This window comes from Eriocheir sinensis, chromosome 59 (genome assembly GCF_024679095.1).
Source record: "Eriocheir sinensis breed Jianghai 21 chromosome 59, ASM2467909v1, whole genome shotgun sequence".
NCBI classification, from domain to species: domain Eukaryota; kingdom Metazoa; phylum Arthropoda; class Malacostraca; order Decapoda; family Varunidae; genus Eriocheir; species Eriocheir sinensis.
Window position 1 is genome coordinate 3,916,975 of NC_066567.1, and position 7,500 is coordinate 3,924,474.

Below are 7,500 nucleotides of genomic sequence, written 5' to 3' on the forward strand. Positions count from 1 at the left end.
ATAATAATGATAACAACAACAACAACAACAAGGACCTTCACCCCGTCCAGGTATTTCAGGTTAATTTTCCTTTACCTTATTTTATGTTTATTTTTATTTTCTAACGTTAATGACTCCTCTCCTTTGTCTTCCCTGCCCTGTAATACCCTTGGAGGAGGAGGAGGAGGAGGAGGAGGAGAAGGAGGAGGAGGAGGAGGAGGAGGAGGAGGAGGAGGAGGAGGAGGAAGCGTTAAAAGAGAACAGATTTAGTTTATCTGTATGTTTGTAATTTTATTTGTTTATTTATTTATTGTGTTAGAACATTTTCCCTCTCCGGTCCCCTCTATTCCCCTCTTTTCCCCTCTCCTTCGCCTCGTTTATTCTTTCCCCTCGCTCCTCCCCTCTTCCGTGCCCTCAGTCTAGACAGTCCTGCGTACGTGGGCAATATTTGAATTTCACTTCTATTTTCATCATTACCTTTACTATTATTATTATCATTGCTGCCATTAACACTATACTGGATGGGTGAACTGCTTAACACATGTTCCGAGTAGGAGAAATAAGCTGAAGGACCTAAGCTTCGTTGGTGCAGGGAGTAGGTTAAGCAGGTAAAGGCAGACAGATATATCAATTAAGCAGTAACTAGATGAATGTTGGATGAAAAGACTGCTTCAGACATTTTCAGTAGGAGTAAGCAGAAGGAATACAAGCTTACGTACGTTGGTGTTAAGATTGTGATTCAAGCAGCAAATATATCAAAGCCGGTAAAAGCAGACAGGTACGTAAACTTAAACAGGGAGTGGGAGGGGGGGGGGGAGGAAGACTGCTTTAAATGTATTCGAAGTAGGAGAAGTAAGCAGGAAGTAGACATTAGCTTACCTACGTTTTTGCTTAAGTAGTGGTTCAGGCAGCAGGTTAAGGATAGCACGTAAAAAGGTAAAGGCAAAGTTGGGGGCATACGCTGTAGCAGCGCGTGGCCTCGGTGCTCATCCCCGTAACATTGGCTCTTGAGCCTATGGTGGGAGGGAGCCCATCACCCCGGCACACAGGGCCAGTGTGACATCCGGGTTACCACAGTTTAACTTCCCCAGGTACCCATTTACTGACCAGCCCGAAAGGGAGGATGAACAGCTGGGTGAGCTGCACGCCGACTGCCTGGGCCGGGATTCGAACTCCGGCCCGCGGAGTAGAAGCCAGGCACACTGACCACTAGACCACGGAGACGTATATAGCACGTAAAAGTTGACAGGTATATTAACTAACGGGGGAGGAGAGGAACGTTGGACAGAAATACTCCTTTAAAGGCATTCTAAATGAGCTTCCTCGAGGTTGGGCGTTCTGTATCGTCTCCGCTAGTTCTTTTCTCCCGCACAGATCCTTTCCATTCACAGGGGCCTCGTCCGCCCTTGTATGGAGTATGCATCTCACGTGTGGGGGGACTCCACTCACACAGCTCTTCTGGACAGAGTGGAGTCTAAGGCTCTTCGTCTCATCAGCTCTCCTCCTCTTACTGACCTCTTAAATTCCTTTCTTACATATTTTACTCTCCTCCTCCTCCTCCTCTTCCTCCTCTTCCTCCTCCTCGTTACTCGGTCAACACACCTGCGAAACTTGTTCTATACTCGTACCTCCTGGACACTAATGGCTCGTACAGGTGTGTCGAGAGAGAGAGAGAGAGAGAGAGAGAGAGAGAGAGAGAGAGAGAGAGAGAGAGAGAGAGAGAGAGAGAGAGAGAGAAGCACTTTACGAATTTCTCATCAGTTTCATTACCCTTTTGTTCCCATTGCCTCCTCCTCCTCCTCCTCCTCCTCCTCCTCCCCTCCGTAAGGCGATCATGGACATGCCTACTTTACATGACCGTGTGTGTGTGTGTGTGTGTGTGTGTGTGTTTCAAACTAAAATTAATCTCTAAAACCGCTTGTTGTTGTCTGAACTTTACCTGAGAGAGAGAGAGAGAGAGAGAGAGAGAGAGAGAGAGAGAGAGAGAGAGAGAGAGAGAGAGAGAGAGAGAGAGAGAGAGAGAGAGAGAAATATTACCGTACATTCGGATACTTTACTGGGCATTTTCTCTGTATCAATTTATGTGTCTGGTTACCTGTCTGGATTTGTATTTGCCTGTCTACCTGTGTATCTATCTATGTGTCTATCTTTCCGCTTTTTTTAATATTTTTTCTTTTTTTACTTTTTTATAATTATTTCACTTCTCATATTCTTTTTTATTCATTTTTTCACTTTTTTATATAGAATTCCACTTCACTTTTTTAATTATTTCACTTTTCATATTTTTTATTTTTTTTATTTTTTTTTATATATAGAATGTCACTTTTTTTCACTTTATTTTTTTCACTTTTTTCACCTATTTAATCATTTAACTTTTTATCATGTTATTTAGAATAATTTCACATCTCATTCTTTTTTTATTGAATATCTAGCAGGCCACTCAGCTGTTCGTCCTCCCCTTCGGCTCGTCGATGAATGTGTAAACTTGGGGATGCTAGACTGTGCCAGCCCGTATTTCACACTGGCCTCGTGTCCGCCGTAATGGGTTATTTCACGCCGGTGTGACGGAGATTAACACCGAGGCCACGCGAACTTAAGCCTCTGTTCCCAACTTGACCTTTACACCTTTATCTATCTATATGTAAAAAAACACTTTCTTTAGATTGATTCCTCGTATTTCATCACTAAAATTGCAAGGATTATCGTATTAGAGCATTAATAACACACACACACACACACACACACACACACACGCACATACACCGCCATCTGAAGAGACCGCACCTTCTCCCCCTCTCGGCACCACCGCACTGCACTCCCCCTACCGCCCCTCCTCTCCCACCCCAAGCTCCATCGCCCCAACCTTCCCACACATATTCAGACCCCCGATCCCCGTCCCCCTTATTTTTGTACTTGTTCCGTTTGCGAAGAAAAATTGTATTTATAATGTGTAAATTTTCAGCTTGACGGCTGCCACAACTAAATAAACCGTTTATTATTATTATCACACACACACACACACACACACACACACACACACACACACACACACACACACACGTTATTGTATTATGTTTCCTTTGTCTTTTTTTTTGTTAGATCTCTCTCTCTCTCTCTCTCTCTCTCTCTCTCTCTCTCTCTCTCTCTCTCTCTCTCTCTCTCTCTCTCTCGGGGGTGGCTCAGAGGTAACGTGATGAACTTCTTGTGGAATGGTCGCGTGTCCGATGCTCGGTCAGTGTTACATCTCTCTCTCTCTCTCTCTCTCTCTCTCTCTCTCTCTCTCTCTCTCTCTCTCTCTCTCTCTCTCTCTCTCTGTTGCCATGGGGACGGAAGTGTGTGAAAAAAAGTATATAAAAAGACTCACACACTATGGCCATTTGCATAACCCCAAAAAGAGGGTGTGATCATTGTTACCATGCCGAATTGAAGGTGCTGTTACCGGACTGGTGGAAAGAGGATGGAACGGGGGAACAGTAGGAGGAGCAGGAGGAGGCGGCGGAGGAGGAGGAGGAGGAGGAGGGGCCAGGAAAGAGCAGAAAGAGAGAGAGAGAGAGAGAGAGAGAGAGAGAGAGAGAGAGAGAGAGAGAGAGAGAGAGAGAGAGAGAGAGAGAGAGAGAGAGAGAGAGAGAGAGAGAGAGAGAGAGAGAGAGAGAGCGTTGCACGCGTAAAGGTGGCGTCACACTGGACCAAATCTGGCGAGCACGAGGTTCTGCTGGCAGCTTTTGCTGGAGGGATGGCTTGCTCCCGAGCCTTTGCTCCTGCGTTTAGCTCGCCGCTTGGACGGGGAGCAGCTCGGCGAGCCGCAAGCAGACAGTCAAATGAGCTCTTTGGTGCACCGATATGTGAATAATATATATTACCTAGTGTAATGAATCCGTATACCCATGATATTAGAAAACTTATTCACATGCTCCTTTTATGTTTGACGGTGTTTGTAATATTTTATAATGTTGAGAAAAGTAGTGTTGGATTTTATTTTGATTTCCAAGACCAAGACCAAGACCGCCCAGGCCAGCTGATATAAACACTCGCCATGGCTACCTCTCCTCGTTCAAAAGTTCACTTGTCCTCCTTCATTGTACACTCTTTGATAGCAAGAGTCAGGGACCATCCCGAGTTATGGGACCACAGCCATCCAGATTTCTGTAAGTCTACGCTGAAGAAAGTTACGATGTTATGATGTTGTACACATCATGGGTCTCCCTCCCTTCTCTTCAGCCATGACCGAACCCAGACTCGTCTTTTCTTCTTCTGAGCTCGTTGAATAACGGCAAGTAATGCCGTCACAGCTGCACACAGCCGTAATGCGAAGCGCAGGTGTAGTATGCGCCATGGTTGAGGCTTTGTTTACAATGTTGCTCGCCGCTCGCCCCTCGTCGCTCGTCAGTGTGACGACAACAGTGACTTGCTCGCGAGCAAAAGCTGCCAGCAAGAGCTCGTGCTCGCCAGATTTGGGTCTAGTGTTTTTACTAATACTATTACTAATACTGTTACTACTACTACTACTACTACTACTACTACTACTACTACTACTACTACTACTACTACTACTACCACTACTACTACTATGGTCCGTTTCATTCCGAATGTCCACACGCGAACGTAGATGTGGCATCTGCGCATTGTTAGTTCGTGATTGCGTGAAGATTAGCTTTATATCTTCAGTGATATATTTGAATGTTTATGTATACAAAAACCTTCAAACCCTCTCATATGAACCGCAAACGTGCCGATTTGCATCGATAATATACCATACTGTCCACTCATACGCTGACGACTCCACTCTGCATTATTCAACTTCTTTCAATAGAAGACCCTCTCAACAGGAAGTACACGACTCCAGACTGGAGGCTGCAGAACGCTTAACCTCAGACCTTGCTGTCATTTCCGATTGGGGCAGAAGGAACCTTGTATCCTTCAATGCCTCAAAAACTCAATTTCTCCACCTATCAACTCGACACAATCTTCCAAACACCTGATTTTTACGTATTCACGAACTATAAATGCGCAGGTGCCACATCCATCAAAATTCCCGCTTTGTTGGTGGATAGATGTTGTTGTTGTTGTTTGATTTTTACATGCACGTTGGCATGATGGGCTATGGAGGAGCCCGGCAGAGTTGCTGGGCGTCAGGCCATGAGGCCCTGCCCAGCGGTCGAGGGGCACGGGTACATCTTGCACCCGTAGCCCGAGCCGAGCGAGCAACTCAACAGTCTATAAGCTGGCTCAAAGGCCAGGAGAGTTGCTCGCTCGACGAGTGCTGGCGTTCCACTGGGTGGACAGATGAAATGAAACAGACTATACTACTACTACTACTACTACTACTGTTACTACTACTACTGTTACTGTTACTACTACTATTACTACTACTACTACTACTACTACCGCTACTTCTACTACTACTACTACTACTACTACTACAACTGCTACTACTACTACTACTAAAAATAATAATAATGATAATAATAATAATAATAATAATAATAATAATAATAATAATAATAATAATAATAATAATAATAATAATAATAATAATAATAATAATAATAATAATAATGATAACAATACAGATGTACTTCCCCAATGAATAACTTTTCAGTTTCTTAAAAATCAGAGCAACATTTCAACATTTTGCAAATTGGATGTAACTCAGACTAGAGAGAGAGAGAGAGAGACTGTTGATTGTCTAATGGTTGCGATTGACACCCCATTGAATATATCTTTTGATCTCTCTCTCTCTCTCTCTCTCTCTCTCTCTCTCTCTCTCTCTCTCTCTCTCTCTCTCTCGTATAGCAACCCGCGGCTCCAGAGCGAATTATGAGGTTACACAAGATTTACTTTTCTTTTTTACTGTTCCACTTCCTCTTATTTTTCTCCTTCTTTTCCTCCTCCTCTGGTGCTTGTTCATCCGCCTCCTCCTCATATTACTCCCTTGTTTAAGCTTTATATGCTTATAATCTACATTTCCTCTCTCTTCTCTCTCCTCCTCCTCCTCCTCCTCCTCATCCTCATCCTACTCCCTTGTTCAATATTTATATGCTTATAATCTACGTTTCCTCTTCCTCCTCCTCCTCCTCCTCCACTCTTGCAATTTTGGTAGAGAATTTGTAGCCATACGCACAACCCGGGTGGGAAGTCTCGGCCAGTCAATCATGGAAAGCTGATTTTGCGGTCACCTGAACACGCAAAGTACTGGAAGTCCGCCTGAAAAAAAAAGCTAATGCTATGCTCGGTCTCGTGGCGAAGCACTAACAGTGTAAAACAGCGTAGTAATAATAAGCTTGTGTATCTATTTCGTATGACCTCACCTGGATTACGCCGTGCAGATTTCATATCCCAATTGCAGGAAGTGCGTTGAGCTATTTGGGAGAGTGCAGCGACGGCCTGAGAAAACTACATCATCGTTGAAGACATATCCTCTTCTCTCTCTCTCTCTCTCTCTCTCTCTCTCTCTCTCTCTCTCTCTCTCTCTCTCTCTCTGTCCAGGTGAACGATAATTTAGGTGAACATGCAATTTCTAGGACTATTTGGCAGAGAGAGAGAGAGAGAGACGACTATGGAGGATTTGATGCAGGTTTTCACATTTACCTTGGCAAGTTAAGTAACGTTGATCGCTCCAAGGTTTTTGAGCGCCAAACTAACCCAGGGTCGATCAGTTTCAGCGTACGGGTGCAGGACAGTTTTTTTTTTTCTCGAACGGAGTCATCCGCCACTGGAACAACCCTCCAACAGAAGTAGTTATGCAAGAACGATCAACACTTAGAATTCCCTTTGATTCGCTTTGAGTCAGGAGTGAATTAAATGTTATGCAAGAACGATTAACATATTTGACAAATCTCATTGATCATTTTTGTTGCGTCTTTAGTGCACTGAACGGCCCTGCTCGTACGTTCACCAAGTGCTTTAATCTGTTCCGCAGGTCCCCGACATGCTCAACGAACTCATTCAATCACTTAAATAGACAGTCTTGTTATTAGCCAACACGCTTTCTGTTGCCTGCTCTTTCATGTCTCCATTTTTCCATGTTTCCTCCTGCATCAGTTCCTTCAGTTCCTTTTTCTTCTCTTTAGTTCATGTACGCAAATCTCTATAAATTCACCGCTCTATCTGTGCATGTATCTATCTCTGTGTCTCTTCCGTAGTATCGTCTAGTTAAGTTTTTGTGTGTGAATGAGTTTGTTTTCGTCATATGCGGTGTTTTCGACAATTTTTTTATAACAGAGCATATTTCAATCCCTTCAATGACTTATATGTTAAAGAAGAGTTCCGATATTACCGCGAGCAACCCAAACCAGTTACAACCTTGACTATAATCTTACCAAACCTAACCTACCAATACAACACATTTCGACCTAGACTCACATAACCTATTAAATCCAACATAGTATATCCGTTCAGTGACTTAAATGTTAAAGAAAAGTTCCGATATTACCGCGAGCAACCCAAACCAGTTACAACCTTGACTATAACCTTACCAAACCTAACCTACCAATACAACACATTCCAGCCAAGACTCACATA